This window comes from Elaeis guineensis, chromosome 13 (genome assembly GCF_000442705.2).
Source record: "Elaeis guineensis isolate ETL-2024a chromosome 13, EG11, whole genome shotgun sequence".
NCBI classification, from domain to species: Eukaryota; Viridiplantae; Streptophyta; class Magnoliopsida; order Arecales; family Arecaceae; genus Elaeis; species Elaeis guineensis.
This window is the reverse complement of record NC_026005.2, coordinates 72,623,896-72,640,690: the sequence shown is the minus strand read 5'-3', so window position 1 is coordinate 72,640,690 and position 16,795 is coordinate 72,623,896. Positions and strand designations below refer to the sequence as shown.

Sequence of the window (16,795 nt, the reverse complement as noted above, 5' to 3'; positions counted from 1 at the left end):
CCTTCTGAAGCCGACTTCGCTTTGAGGGAGGTACATGAGGGAGTCTGTGGAAGTCACCTGGGGGCCAGATCTTTATCCCACAAGCTACTTCGATAAGGTTATTACTGGCCTACCATGTACCACAACTCCGTCGAATATGTCAGAAGATGTGATCAGTGTCAAAGATATGCAAATATACAAAGACAACCTGCCTCCAAACTTACACCATTGAGTGCCCCATGGCCATTTGCGCAATGGGGGATGGATATCCTCGGACCTTTTCCCATGGTATCCAGACAGTGAAAGTTTCTCCTGGTGGCAATAGACTATTTCACCAAGTGGGTCGAAGCTGAACTTTTGACAAAAATCACAGAAGTTAAAGTGCAGGACTTCGTCTGGAAGTTAATTGTTTGTAGGTTCGGCTTACCCAGAACCTTCATTACTGATAATGGGCGGCAATTTGCTGGAGCAAGATTTGCTGAATTTTGTGAGGACCTAAATATCTCCCATAACTTCACTTCGGTAGTCCATCCGTAGGCAAACGGCGAGGCCGAGGTGACTGACAGGACTCTGTTACAAGAAATCAAGACGAGACTTGAAAAAGCAAAGGAAACTTGGGCAGATGAGCTTTATCATGTGTTATGGGCATACCGAACTACTCAGAGATTGCCCACAGAGGAGACCCCCTTTGCCTTAGCCTTCGGAACAGAAGCCGTGATCCTGATTGAACTCAAGCTTCCATTGGTGCGAGTCGTGGCATTCGACGAGCAGCGCAACCCACAGGATCTCAAGGCCAACCTCGACTTGTTAGAAGAAAAGCGGATGACAGCTCGAGTTCAGATGGCGGCTTACAAGCAGAAAGTAGCCCGCTACTATAATTTCTAGGTCAAAAGCAAAGCCTTCAGAGCGGGGGATCTGGTACTTCGACGAACCGCTGTCTCACAATCTCAGAATCAAAAAAAACTTGCCCCGAACTGGAAAGGCCCATATGAAGTCAAGAAGATAGTCCGACCCGAAACATACTATATAAAAGAGCTTGAAGGAGCAGAGCTTCCGCAACCATGAAATTCAAAAAATTTGCGAATGTATTACCAATAGCTTTACCTTAAATAAAAGTTTCATATTTGCATATTTTTTCTTTTAGCATGAGATTATAACGATAGGAAGTAACTTTCTCATACAATCGAAATTAAGCATGTTAGGAACAGGAGGAAAATCTCGTCCTAACATGAGCAAAGTCGAAGGTCCGATTACTTAAAGATCGGATGGGGGGAGTGGCCCTTGCAACGACCCTTATGTGCCCCCACAGCCTTGTTAGGAATAGGAGGAGAACCTCGTCCTAACATGAGCAAAGTTGAAGACCCGGTTACTTAAAGATCGGATGGGGGAGAGGCCCTTGCAACGGCCCTTATGTGCCCCCACAGCCTTGTTAGGAACAGGAGGAGAACCTCATCCTAACATGAGTAAAGTCGAAGGCCCAGTTACTTAAAGACCGGATGGGGGGAGAGGCCCTCGCAACGGCCCTTATGTGCCCCCACAGCCTTGTTAGGAACAGGAGGAGAACCTCGTCTTAACATGAGCAAAATCGAAGGTCCGGTTACTTAAAGATCGGATGGGGGGAGAGGCCCTTGCAACGGCCCTTATGTACCCCCACAGCCTTGTTAGGAACAGGAAGAGAACCTCGTCCTAACATGAGCAAAGTCGAAGGCCCGGTTACTTAAAGACCGAATGGGGGGAGAGGCCTTTGCAGCGGCCCTTATGTGCCCCCACCGCCATGTTAGGAACAGGAGGAGAACCTCGTCCTAACATGAGCAAAGTCGAAGGTCCGATTACTTAAAGATCGGATGGGGGGAGAGGCCCTTGCAACGGCCTTTATGTGCCCCCACAGCTTTGTTAGGAACAAGAGGAGGACCTCGTCCTAGCATGAGCTGAAATTGACTATGTCGGAGACAGGAAAAAAATCTCGCCTAACACAAACAAAGACCCGATCGATCAGGACCGGATGAGGAGAAAAATCTCCTCAGTGGCTCCTCTATATCCCCACAACCCCGCTAAGAGCAGAGGAAAAACCCTCGCCTAAAGAAAAAACCCTCGCCCAAATAAAAAGAAAAAGGAAGATAAGAAGGGAAGGCGACGAACTACACCAGCGATAAGTGAAAAATAAACTACATCAAAGACACGAGGGACCTCGTCTCAACGAGGAAGGATATTCCTATCAAAAACCCTCAGTCGCTAAGAGAAAACTCAACACAGATCGAGAAAAAATAGACAAAAGAAGTTCGGTAAACAACAACTCAATACCAGAATGGACAAGGTAATAAAAAATTTTCTTTTCATTTCATTAGTGAGGTGTACATTACAAAGCCTTGAAGGCCAAAAAAGAGAAATGATAAGAAAAGAAAAAGAATACATGGAAGGATGAAAGATAAAAAAAAGGGGCTCTAAGGAAGCCCAGCTTCTTCCGACTTCGAGCTCTCAATTTCGGTCCTTATTAGGGATTACTTTAAGTTTTCAACTTCTTCCTCTAGTTCCATCTTTCTCACCAGCATCTCCCGGTACATCTGGTAGAACCGTCGGCTTTCGCCCTCTGACTCCCGAAGCCTCTTCCTCAGGACCTCAGACTCCACCTCGACATCTTTGACCGCCTGCTGCTCGTAGACCAGCTGAATCTTCAGCCGCTGCAATTCGGCCTCCTCCCGCCCAAGGGCCACAAACAGTTCTGCCATGGTCTCCCTCAAGGAGCGGAGCTCGTCGGAGCCTTGTGCAGAGGCAAGCTGGACTCTCTCAGACAACTGCCTTTGAAGGCGGGCAACTTCGTCGGTCGCCATCTATAGCTTCCTTCGGTAGTCCTCTACTTGTCCGCTCCAGCCGACTCGGTAGGCGTTGTAGTTCACCTCGACGTCCTGCAGCTGCTTTTGAAGGTCGGAGAACTTCTTTGATCAGTCTCGATCGTGGTCGGCCTGGATTGTGAGCCAGAACGAGCTCCCTTCCAACTGGCCAATCTTCTCCCGTACGGCCGCCAGCTCGACTTCAAGGGAGCTGATCTTGGAAGCCTGAGTCCAAGATCGGTCGCTGGCATGTTTTCGGAGTTCTTCAAGCTCCGTCACGAAGTCAGCCTTCCTCCGGGTGTATTCCATGAAACCCTTCTTGTGGAGGTCCCAAAAGTGAGTAGCCTCCGCAGTGACCTCTGAATGGCTCTCCCTCAGCCGGTGAAGTTCGTCTTCCAGCTTCTTGGATTTCTTCATCAACTGACGAACTTTCCTTCAGAGGTCTCGAATCATCGACTTCAGAGGAATCCCCTCTGGCAGGGGAAGAGCTTCGGTAGGGCACTGTCATTGGAAGACAAGAGCACCACGACTCAAATTAGTGCAAGAAGACAAAAAAGAAGAAAAAAAATACAGAAGAAAAAAGGGGGCTCTCTGTAAAGAAGAATCCGATTTCATTGATTAAATAATTTTCAAGTACAAGAGAACGAAGAAAAGTCACCACAAAGGAAAAACACAAAACTAGAGGTTTCGGACCACTAGGGCAGAAGTGAAGGGGCTCGGCATCCCCGGAAGATCGGCAGCTACGGCCATAGCGGTCGATGAGGTCCCGACTGGAGGAGGACCGACAGCGGCTTCGGAAGGTCCGGTTTCATCGTTGGACACCTCGTCCAGGAAGCTGAGGTCCAGTTCGGAAAACCTTCTGGCCACCTTCTCTTGGCAGAGTTCGAAATCCTTGATGAAGGCATCCTGGCCGAACTGGACCTGTAGATCCTCCATCTCGGAGGAGGCCTTGAACTCCTCCACTGCTCGGACCCCTGCCTCCGAGACCAGGGACGAGATCCGCACTTTCAGCTCAAAAACCTGCGCCTTCAGTTCGGAGACCTCGGCCTCAGCCTTCTTTCTCTCCTCCTCCAAGGCGGTTCTCAGATCGGACGAAGTTTGTCCCTCCTTTTCCAGTGCATCCTGGAGACTTATGACCTCGACGATCTTCTCCTCGAGGCGGACGACCTCAGCCAGGCGACCTTCCTCCGCCCGAGCTGCCTCCCTCTTGGCAATCTTCACCGTCTCGACGTTGGCGACAAGCTGGTGTCCAATCTACAAGAGAGGTTGGGGAGTCAATATAAAGGCCAAGAAGTAAATTAAGTAAAGAAGCAAGAAGGAGAAAAAAGTGAATTAACCTACTTCAAAGAAAGATCCCAGAGAGTCTCAGACCCGCAGCTCAGGGTCAGCAAGGATGATCCTCTGGACGACCTCAGGCAGAATGCACCCTTCGACCAGCCTCTTTATTAAATCCCTATTGTTGAAGGGATTTTCTCCCAGGTCTTCCTCAGAGCCGTCGGTCCCCTCGACGATCGCTTTGCGGCTGCGGCTCTTGCGGGCCAGGGTCTTCTTTCTCCTCCTTTCGGCCCCGGGTGCTCCCTCGGGACGAGCCTCTGGAGCGGGATCCTCAACTGGGGGGCTCCTTGAAGAGGCTCAAGGGACTTCGGGTTTGACGTCGGAAGGGACGTCGACGGCAACGGCCACCTGAGCAGGTGCGGCCGAGCTTGTCTCTTCTGTCCAGACTTTCTTCACCGACCCCGAAGTCGAGGCGCCTTTTCTCTTGTGGGTCTTGAGACCCTGGGCTAACCTCCAAGCCACGCCTGCATTCATGTCTGCAATAAAAGAAGATCAACACGGCTCAGAGATGGAATAAGAGAAAGAAAAAGCAGCAATAAATAAATAAATAAATAATGGTATCGATAGGGTTAAGAGGACTCAGGCCAACGTTGAACAAGAGTTATTCCTTCAGAAGTTTAGAGATAAGGAGGGCTTGATAGGCCTCGAGCTTTTTGGAGGCTTCGAGGTCGTCCCTTTTCAGGCTAGAAGTCCGATGGACGGAATCCCTCAGAGAGCCCCAAGGGGGTAATCCTAGCTCCAAGGTCGGGCATTGGACATAGAAGAACCTCTCCTTCCAATTGTGGATAAAAGAGGGGGCGCCTTTCAGCAACCCCTTTCTACCAAACTGGGGGGAGAAGTATCACCAGTTCTTTGCCGAAGGGTGACGCTTGAAGGTATAGAAATTTCTGAACAGAGAAAGGGTTGGCTGGACTTCGGTTAGGCGACAAAGGGAAAGAAATCCTATCAAAAACCTAAAGGAGTTCGGCGCTACTGAGACTAGAGAAATGTTCAGAAAATGAAAAAGAGCGACGACAAAAGGTGGAAGTGGAAGCCGAAGTCCGACACGAAAGGCCTCCTGGTACAGACAGAAGCGGTCGGGAGGAGGGGCGCTAGCCCGGTCAGTTGGCCCGAAAAGCTCCAGCTCGTATTCCGGAGGAACTCCATACTGAATCCTTATCAGTGAGAGTTCATCCGAAGTCAAAGAGCTAGGGATGATGTCCGACGTAAAGACCAGACGAGGTTCGATCCTAACTACGGGTTCGTCTACAGTACAAGAACTTTGAGAAACTGGGGCTGACGAACTCCTAGAACCGCTAGAAGAGGAGATATCGGAAGACATTTTGGATCAAATGGAAGCCACAAAAATCCCAAAAAAAATCAAAAAAAATAGCAAACAAACTCTCGAGGAAGTTAAACGAATGGAATATGAAGAAGAAAAAATAGAAAAATGGCAAGAAGTTTCGGAACTAACCTAGGTTGGCCCGGAGAGTGCAGGAAGATGGCAAGGACGATGGAAGTCGACCCGGAGGATGCCTAAGGCCGAGAAGGATGCTAAAGGAAGCTGGAGCTCTCGGAGAAGAGGAGGGAACCGAGGGATTCTCTCAGGCAAAGTGAAACCCCTGAAGGAGGAGGACGTGTTTAAATAGGCAATAGGGCTCGGCGCAGTAATGATTGTGGATCTCCTCTGGCCGACCTGCACTCGCCGTGTGTTCCACTCATCATGATAGGCAGCTGAAAATGACTGACAGCTGACAAAATCATTATTGCACCGTACCTAGAGCCATGCTCCGATGAAAATTCTAAAAAAATCTTTTCGGATCGTCTTGATTTGAAAAGACTCTGACACCAGCGCGCCAAACACCAAAATATCTGAAAATCATAGAGTGCGAAAATCGAGGGAGGACAACTTCAGCTGTGAGAATTTCTTTGTACTTTCTTTATTCGAAATTCGAACTCAAAAGTACGGAGACTGGTGTTGGGTATAAAATATCCCCAGTCGAAGTTTGTAAAAGATCGACCCTTTCAGGACTTTTTCGGCTTTCGACCTTGTGTGGCGTCTTTCTGAACCCCCTCGACCATCCGAGCTTTCATAATACCATCCGAACTTTTCCGACAATGAGCTTCTCCATTCATCTACCGGGTCGCTCCAAAGGCTCTCTGGGCTTCACTATCAGTCGATCTTCTACAGTGATCAACTATTCTCCGAATCCCTTCCAGACTTCTTTCGGCCACGAACGACCCTACTCCGAACTTCTTTCGGACGTCGTCAATATCCGAGCTTCTCCGACAATGAGATTTCACAGTAACCAGACTCTATCCAAGTTTCTATGATGGTCGACCGCCTTTCGGATTCCACCTGAGCTCCTGCGAGAACCGAATTTCTACAGCAAGCAGTCTACTCCTAATTCTTACTACAGACGATCTACTTCGGATATCTACTCCGGATCCCAGACGAGCTTCTACAATGGGACAGGCTCCACCAGCCAAGTCACTGCTCCGAGCTTCCACGACAATCGATTTTCGATCAAGCTTCTACAATAAGCGGCCTCCTTTCAGCCTTCTGCAAGAATCGGGCTTCTTCCGAACTTCCATAATGGATGGATTCCGGACGAACTTCTACAACAGACGGGCTCCAGCAGCTGAATTTCTACAATGGCCGATCACCTCCGATGTCTGTCGAACCTCTCCAGCCATCAACCTTCAATGGCATCAGCCGGACTTCAACAACGCCATCCAGACTTCCACAGGATCCCCAGACTCCTCCAGCGGATGAATCTCCCCAATGCCATCTGAAGTCCACCTCCGACCGACCCTCCATCAGATTCTTCATGAAATTGGACTTCTCCAATAGAAAGTCTCCGTCCGAGCTTCTACAGCAGACGGTTCCCACCTGCAGCACCAGTGCTCTGGCACCCAACAATAGTAGACCCGTCGCAACCTCGAAAACATCCGAGCTTCTCCTAGATCGACGAGATAGAGAGCCATTCCGCTCCATCAGATATCCCAGTCGAGCTTTAGCCGACAGATCCGAACTCTCTGGCAAGTCGCGACAATGGCCACTACCCTACTCCACTCTCTGCAATAGATTCCATGTGGCTCCACCACTCTCTGGCAAGTTGCGACAACGGATACCACTCCACTCTCCGTAACAAACTCCACGTGGCCCTGAACGACCCCTTACGCCACTACTCTCTGTAACAAACTCCGCGTGGCTCTGAACGGCCCACTATCAGGTGGTTACAGACGTCGCTGTCAATCAGTTACGCTCTTCGTCTATAAAAAGAGACTCCTAGATACATTCTTCTCTAAGCTCTAAACTCTATCTCGAAACTCTACTAAAATTTTCACTCGAGTACTCCATTTCTGTTGAAGCAGAGTACTGACTTGAGCATCGAAGGGTCTTACCGAAGCATCTCTAACTTCGATTTAGACTTTCCTTACAGGTCCCGACGGCGGCCGCGGTCATCCCAGCTCCAGCTTCTCCAGCTTCGACGGAATTCTGCACCAACAAGTGCCAAGTCAGTGTTAACTTTCTAAGGGTGGTCAACAAGGTGAGGTAAAAGAGGATGTTTGAGGTGCCCTGCAGTATCATGAGGATTCTATAATCCTACAGGTGATCAAGGAGATCTATAGAACCATCATATAGCTCCAGCTGATGTATCTTGAACTGACTTGGGATCTATTCACATAGAATAGACTAAAAGAATGGTGGTTGGGAATTGAAGCTAAAGCCATCATTGCTTCAATGAGGTTCACGCTAAACTTTGCTAAGGCAATGCTCAATATCTTGGACTCTCTTCTTGAGCTCTTCTTCTTGCCATAATCTCTCGGGCCTAGGGGAGTAGGCTGAGATTTTAATTGACAGGAGAGGAAGAGCTCTCCGAATGTGCCTCCTCCCTTAAGCTTTGATGAGAAGAGGAGCAAGTTGCGAAGGTAGGAAAAAATGGGAGTACCGTCGAGAGGCGGATAGCAGATGCTAGGAGCGAGATTAGGGCTGATAAAATATGACTCGACCCGCCAACCCGATCCGTATTCAATCCGCCATACACAGGTTTGGATTTAGGCTAAATGGGTTTGGATCATAAATGGATCGATCCGTTTAACCCGTTTAATAATTGGGTCGGATATAAATTTTAGATATCTAACCTGTTTAATCTGTTTAATATTCAGGTCAGATTGAGTCAGATAATCCATTTAACCTGTTTAATCTATTTCTGACCCATTTAATCCGACATATTTAATATGTTTAACCCATTTAAGACCCGTTTAACCTGTTTAACCTGTTTTTGACCTATTTAACTTGACTTATTTAACCTGTTTAACCCGTTTAACCTAATTTGATCTATTTAATAAACGAGTTAAACAGATCAAGTCGGATTATCTGTTTAATAAACAGGTCAGATTCATGTTGGAATTTTTGATCCATTTAATAAACAGATCGGGTTTGGATTGACGATTTTCTAACCCGACCCATTTATCACCCGATCCGTTTATCATCCGACCCGACCCGATTGCCACCCCTAAGCGAGATCGTCGACCATGGTGGGAGAGAGCTACTTGGAGATTCTGCTCTATCTGCTACTGTTGCTGCTCCATCACATATTGGAGTCACTGCATAGCACCAGTCAGTGCCTGATCTGGTGAGCTAAGGCATCGAGCAGCGGTGGATCTATTATGGCCAGAGATTGTACTATAATGGTCTATGGACAGTACTACTCTGGCTGTGATGGATGGATTGTCAATAGAAAGTGGTGGAGTTCTATGCTCTTGTCCGCACCATCTCTTTTTTCTCTAAAAAATGGGTTGTGCCATTCCTCTAGTGTCAATCTATTGCCGTAAGACTTAGAAAAATGACTGATGTGATTGGAGGCGAGCACCATCGGAGATTCAGAATATCGAAAGGATCCTGCAATGAAAGTCCGCACTCATCGAAGATATTTCGATAGAGGACCCTCTGATGGTTAAGTTAGTCGGCACTTTGAGAATAACAGAGAGAAAAGGGAGAGAGAGATTGCAAGAGAGCAGAATACTCTTCTCCTGGTCCACTTTCTAATTTAGCTTGCTTATCTCGGGATCCCCTTCATACTTCTTTTATTTGGACGTTGAGCCCGTAGGCTGCTAGTCGGAATATGTAGGTTTGTCAGGCTTCATTCTTTAGGTTGTTGGACCACGTTTTAACCATTTATTTGGAGAAAAATCTATCCGCCAATCATAGAATCAAGATTGTTAGTCGTGAGCGTTATCATGTGCTTCACCGAGGTGGCTGATTGGGTTGATTGTCGGAAATAAATGTAGGGTCGAGATTTTGAGCCCACATCTAGTGTGGCTTCACTAAGTCACTTCACGCACTCATAATGGGAATGGTTGATCTGTTCGGTGGGTCACTTCTATAACATGAGTATTAGATACTTTTGTGAAGCATTTCTAGAATAGAAATCCAGAACGTTTGTCCAATTTCATAAATTTTATGGATTAATAAAAATTTTCTCTCATATATTGTTGATGCTTGTTCTTGATGATCCTGAATCAGCCGATCTTATTCTAAAAATGATCAGACCGTTCTATATATTATCTGAAAGTCTGTAGATTTTTTACATTATACAAAACTAGGTAGAATTATTGATACAATATTATAGTATACGCTAGAAGAGGACATACAATATCATAGTATTTGCCAGAAAAAAGATCTGTTATGGACGATCTTTAACGCCACAAATTTGTTGTCACATCAAGAGCTATCTATATGAAAAATATCAGAGACTTGCACATGAAGTCAAGACTCTGGCCCCAAAACCTAAAAGCAAAGGTACATCTCTGGTTTAGGTCGTCTTTTACCAAAAAGAAGTTGGCCTCTTTTTCCTTCCCAGTGTCAAATTAGTGTCATCAAAATGACCTTTGGCCCTAAATGCCCCCACCCACCATCAACATGAGTACCCTTCTGGTCACCAGCCTTATCCGCCAACTCAGGGACTCCACTTCGACTTCCACAGCCATCACCTGACCCCCAGAGCCCTATCCTTGCCAATACGGCCACCAGCGGCCCTGTCCTCTCAAATCTAGCTACCATCGACCTCGAGCTCCTCCCAATGCCCATGATAAGACGTCAGTGGGAAAATATCCATCCATGAAGATGTCTCAAACTCCTCTTGTCACTGCAATCTGAGGTTAGAATTGTACAAGTAAATCCCAATACGTCTTCATTTGCTTTAGGACCACTTCACTAATCAGCTATTTATATTGATCTTTGATCATATTTTTATCATATTTTTTTAGACTCCTCTCATACCTGAACTCCATCCGTGAGATTCCATGCAGTTATATATTAAATTTTATATTAATTATTTATTAAAAAAATATTGAATATTTATATAAAGTCAATAATTTTAATAATACTATCTGACTAATTTTTTTGAATGAGATTTTAGATTATCACACTACCTATAAAATCATCTTCAATTAACTATAATTTTATGGAAGAATGTTATATTTTTGTCTTGCTCAATAACAAGGATTAAGATTTTGGTCCCCAAATTGACCACCGCCTTTTAGCATAAGGCTTAATTCAGAACTCACAACTTCGCACATCCTTCTCTTATCATCAACGACGGTCTTATGCTTCTACATTTTGTCAATCCTATTAGATAAATTTATCTTGATAATAATCTAAGATCTCATCCAAAATAGTTAGTCAAAAGATGCTACTTAGATTACTTGGCTCATATAAATATCTAAGATCTATTCATCTGGTGTATAGACCATATGAGAGCATTATTTGCATATGTTTCTATCTCTCAAGAGAAAACAAAAGCCATTGCTATGATGATACAGCTATAATTCTGTGCCTCCCAATGGACCTTTAATTTTCATGCCACCTGCATGGCCTCACATGATCAAAAATTTGAAAATAATCAGGTATGCACTACTACAAAAAGGGACTATGACAATACTTTTAAAAATTGCTGTCATAAAATCTACGACAGTAGTTATTCATAACCGCTGCCGTAGGTCCCATCTACGGTAGCAGTAATCCATACGACCTACGGCAGCGGTTATCCGTAACCACTGCGGTAGGCATAACCTATGGCAGAGGTTACGGATAACCGTCACTGTAAGTCAGGCCTACGGTAGTGGTTACGGATAACCGCCGCCATAGGTCCACGGTAGTGGTTACTGTAACCACTACCATAGATAACAATTTTGTTATTCCATAACTTTTGATCCAGAGGTCAGATTTCAGCGAATTTTCTTATGATTTCATATAATTTTTTGAGATCTACGTGACTGCGATGATGATTTTATAAAAAAACATCATTTTATTCCTCAAATTAGAGTTTTAAAAAAATTTAGTCGATAGTTGCAAATAATTTTGGATGATTACGTGAATCTGTTATAGTAAAATCGAATTTCAAATACATCTTCACCGTTCATTATCTAAATAATTATCATTAGAGTATTATCACAAAAAACCACCTCAATCTAATAACCCTAGCTTTGTTGATCACTAAGATTCGATTTCAACGGTCACGAATAACCGCATGATGATCTGATAGATAAAGACTACCGATAGGTCCAAAAATTTGTGACAATGATCTTGATGATATTTATAGTATACTATCAAAATTTCATTTCAATCAGACATCATTAGCTTGATCAATTTAGCATGGGATGATTTTGACCGTTAAATAAAAAATGAGTGATCACAAGGCCAATCGACATCCGATTGAGATGATTTTTTGGATAAATAATCTTTGTTACTATTTTAATCATTTATAGGATAGTGATCATAAAATTTAAATCATACGTATATGTTAGAATCTACTTGGGCACATCTTATAAAAGCATAAGTATAATTACTTAAAGAATTTAAAAATGAGTAACAAGGGATATGTAGTTTTAGATGTTCATATACGTACAGTTTGAATTTTAAGATCATCACCATATAAATGATTAAAATAGTAGTAAATATCATTTATCTAAAAAATCACTTTATAATCGGATGCCGTTTGGACTTTCATCACTTATTTTTTATTAATAACCCAAATTATTTCATGCTAAATTGACTATGATAATGATGTCTGATTGAAGTAAAATTTTGATAGTATAATACAAATATCATTCAGATCATCGTTGCAAGTTTTTAGATCCATCGGTGGTTTCTATTTATCAAATCATCAAGTGGTCGTTCGTGACCGTTGAAATTAAATTTTAATGATCGACATATCTAGGGTTGCCGGATCGAGGTGATCTTTTGTGACAGTACTTTAACGATAATTTTTTAGATAATGAACGGTGAAAATGGGCTTTAAATTTTAAAATTATATCATATTCAGAAAAAAATAGAAAAAAATTATATTCTGTCTCTATAACTGCAGTTGCTAATAACCGCTGCTATAGGTCTATTGCAGCAGTTTACTAACCATTGTTATATCCACTTATGACGGTGGTTAGGTATAACTGTTACCATATCTCTATCTATGGTAGTGGTTATCAGTAACCGCTGTCGTAAGTCCAACCTATGGTTGATTGTGATAGTCCCATATCGGTTGTAGAAGAAATGAATGACCTGTATACCATGGCTTAAGTAGTCAATCGCCCACCACCTCTGCCCATCCCTACCACCGCCACCACCCCCAGTCCTTTGCTGCCGCTCCCTACCGCCGGCCCTGACCGCCGCCACCGCCTAATGGGCCCGACCACCAGCGACAGCCCCCTCCCACCGACAGGCCATCGTCCGTTGTCTACTAACTTTTTTGACCGATGAATGGCTATGGCAGCGGTTTGCCAACTGCTTCCGTAGTATCTATGGCAACGGTTGGCATAACCGCTACTGTAGCTTAGTTACGGCAGCGGTTGGACAATCACTGTCATAGATGTATGGTAACGATTGGCAAATTATTGTCATAGTCTCTATGACAGCGGTTACAAAACTGCTGCCATACCTTTTTATGGTAGCCGTATTTCTTACAAAATGCTGTTATAGATCTACGGCGATGGACACAATGATAGCGCCTATGGCAATGGACATAGTGGTAGTGGTTATTTAATCGCTGCTGTAGCTTTATTTTATAGTAGTGGTGGTTTGGAAGGGTAGAACTAACCAAATATAGTATGCTTTTGTCCTAAAAATTATATCACCGTAAAGCTCATAATACGTTGCATGGCTGCAGTATGTACGCGCAGGATGTCCCAAAGCCTGACCAACCAAAAAGCAGCAGCTAGGAAAAGGATCAAAGGACTTTGTCCACTTTGATCAACATACCTTATCTTTGGAGTCGCATGTCAGGATTTTTTTTTTTCTCTAAGCAAATGAAAATCTCTGATAGTTATAGCGTTTTTATTTCTTTTATTTTTTTGAGAATGATGAAGTATTCTAATTTCATATCTTATCGAATACTTATATACTACCCATATCAATAACAATTTAAAATCTCATCCAAAAATATTAATCTAAATATATTATTTGAATTTTTTGATTTTATATAAATATTTAAATTTTATCTAATGTATAGTCGATGTAGGATTAAATATATATTTACACAGATCCTTATATATATTTTTTAAACTCTGATATTATCATCTCGAATCATGATCAACTTCAATAAATATACTATAGAATCTTTTACTCCACATAAGGCATGGATCATGTCCGTTCCAATATTATTTGTAACGATCCAATATCTTATTTAAAAAAATTAATTAAAAAATATTATTTGAAGTTTTTAATTATATATAAATATATAATATTTATCTGATATATGGCTGACGTAGGGCTAAAAATATGCGCAACATTGGTCCTTACAGTGCCGAATCTTAAATCACCGAACAGTTTAGGGCTAATGCTCACAAAACCAAGGTAGTGATAAACGGGGACTCGAAAGGAACGTTTGACGTCCTTTGGCACGGAACCCTCCTCCTAGCCTGTACCTAATATTCGATGGTTATTACGCGACTGCTTTAACATGTATCTTTATAAAATTTTGTGGGCCCTCATCTTATGAGTAGCTTATACTATTCATTCAGGACCATGACAACTGATATTTATCTGCCAACATATAAAGATTACTTGTCCCTACTTCCTTGCAAGAAGAGACGCCATGTATAAATAGGTGGATTTAGTTCTGCAAAAAAGTATGTCCCAAGAAACCACATCTAACTTGTCCATTCCATGAAATATCTCAAGAGAAGTTACAGTAGAATCTAACCCTGCAATACTCAACCATGCACTTTCAACAGTGATATCACCTTTCTCGCCGGCCTGTAGGGCATGGGCATGCAGTTGAATGATCCGCCATACAGCATGCATTTCTAATGTGCAGAAACATTGCATGATTCCAATCTCCTAAAAGCATCTTTTCAAAAGCGAACCTTAATGATTTAGAACTCGCACATTTGCCATATATATCAATCAATGATTTGCTACAATTTATTCAGATGAAAATCCATAATTGACAGCAAACTTGTGAATTTAATTTCCCAGCTCTAGACATTCAAACTCCGCACAAGATTGCAAAGCTTCTCAGTCATTCTGGGCGATACTTTGTTTTGGTAGTTGGGACTTTATGGTTGAGGCAGCTGCATCTCTCTTTTCCACATGTCAATAACATGCCTTAGGTAAAAGCCTCTTATCCTGGATCCTCTCAAATTGGGTCAAACTTGATGGTTTGTTTGCTGAAACCATGATCATACGTGTATTGCATGGCAGTTGTGATTCATTGGACCTCGTGTATTGCTAGGGGTTGTGTCCAACATACATTCAAAGTCTAAGGGTCTGTTTGGATAAATGGATTGAAAATTTTATTGGATTTGTTGCTGCTGAAATCTGAGACTCGGTCGAAAAATTTGAAATGGTGATATGTCCTTCCGGAAGAGAATCCTGCAAGACAAGTTCTGGCCGGAGTTGGCTCCGGCAAAGATCCTCTGAGGCTCAAGTCAGAAATCAGAAAAACATGTGAAAAAGAGTGCAGAAAGATTGTTCGTGCATATCTTGGGGGTCCTCTAGAGATCTTTTTGTAGATGAATGTTGAAAAATCATTTTGGATAGGTTACGTGGACGATTTAAATGCGATATAGTGTAATTTTCGGCCGAAATTTTTAAGATCGGATGGTTATATCTATCTTATCTATTCCGGAGCCAACTAAATATCGCAGGTGCTTTTGAATTTTGAAATGAGGATGCTAGTAGGATCGGACTAGCTTCATTTTTTGGAGCCTTTGGCATGGTCCAATGGAAGTAGATGCTGAAAGGAAGAAGTGGCTGGAACTAATTGCGTTCAATAAGATAAAAGTGGTGATAGCTGAAGTATACATACGATTGAAGTAAGAGATCAGCCAATTCAGCTGTTCGATCATTTATGAATGTTGGGCAGGTGTTGGATGTCACCCGTCATGGAGGCTGAGACAAGTTAGAGGCCAAAGTCAGGATTGCCTGGTCCTAAGTGTTTTGCTTAGGGGGATCATTAAAAGCCAAAAATCATCAGAGACTGAAGCTAGGATCAGAAGGTCCCGGGTTATGCATTGGATGACTTCAGATGATTCTTATACGGTACAGAAAAACATATTTCTTTGGGATCGCACACTTCCATTTCTGGCTACACTGTATTATTGACCTTGCATATCATATCATCTACCCTTCTATTAATCCATATTTTCGATCTAAGTGACAAATTTTTTTCCAACATATACCCTTTACTTTTGAGTTCGATGTGAACGAAAGAAGTACATGAGTGCATGTCTCTTTTCCATATGTCAACAACATGCCTTGGGATAAGAGCCCCTTATCCTAGATCCTCTCAAATTGTGTCAAACTTAATGGTTTGTCTGCTGCAGTCATGGCCATATATGTATTGCATGACAGTCATGATCCATTGGACCTCATGTATTTGCTAGGGGTTGTGTCCAACATACATTCAAAGTCTAAGGGTCTATTTGGATAAATGGATTGAAAATTCTATTGGATTCATAGATTGAACCAACAAAATCAAATAGATAATAGGCTTGTAGGCTAGACTAATTCTATATCCATAACCATCGAGTTTGATTTTGGAGTGGACTGGCCGAAATCTCATGAGCTCGGCATATATCCAAAAGTCTTATTTTTATAACCAGATCAATAAGGCTCGATGATGGGTATATGTGTCCATCCTAACTTGGTCAGATTTGGTTTGGATCTAGATCTATACAACCTGATTTCATGGTTTTACTCCTAAATAAAGATGGGTAGAAGTGGATGTCTTGGGTGGATGCACAACTTCATGAACTGCAATTCTGGAGTTATAGACGGGTCACGTTGATGCTGGAGGGGGCAAAGGTCACACAGTAGGCTAGAATCTGATGCTTATCTGCTGTCGATATGAGTCAGTTTCCCTAATTATACATGTCAGAATCTACAGACATCACTGGTCCAATGGAATCAATCTTTGTTGCCATAAATCATGTAGGCAAGAAAGAGCCCTTATTTCACCTCTTTCTTCACCAGTAGTGGGAAAAATAAAAAAAACTTCACCACATAAAGCATTTGGTTGATTAGCTTCGCAAAATTATTGGAGGTTGGTACCAAATTTGAATCAGAAAAGGAGAAGGGAAAAAGATTGCTTAGCTTATGTTGACTTTTAACTGACAACAATTATTCAGACTCCAACTTGATAAAACTTAAAAAGTATTTGGCATTCGGG

General features: G+C 42.9%; 1 long non-coding RNA gene across 2 annotated transcripts; it reads left to right on the top strand.

Annotated features, from left to right (window-relative positions):
- The first annotated feature begins 9,944 nt into the window (after positions 1–9,944).
- Positions 9,945–15,189, top strand: LOC109506548 (uncharacterized). 2 transcript variants are annotated; one of them, XR_012136506.1, is made up of 3 exons: positions 9,945–10,288; positions 14,602–14,735; positions 14,827–15,189. It is a non-coding gene; the product is annotated as an uncharacterized lncRNA (long non-coding RNA). The 2 variants fall into 2 exon arrangements; XR_012136505.1 differs by having other exon boundaries at positions 14,602–15,189.
- Positions 15,190–16,795: the final 1,606 nt, after the last annotated feature.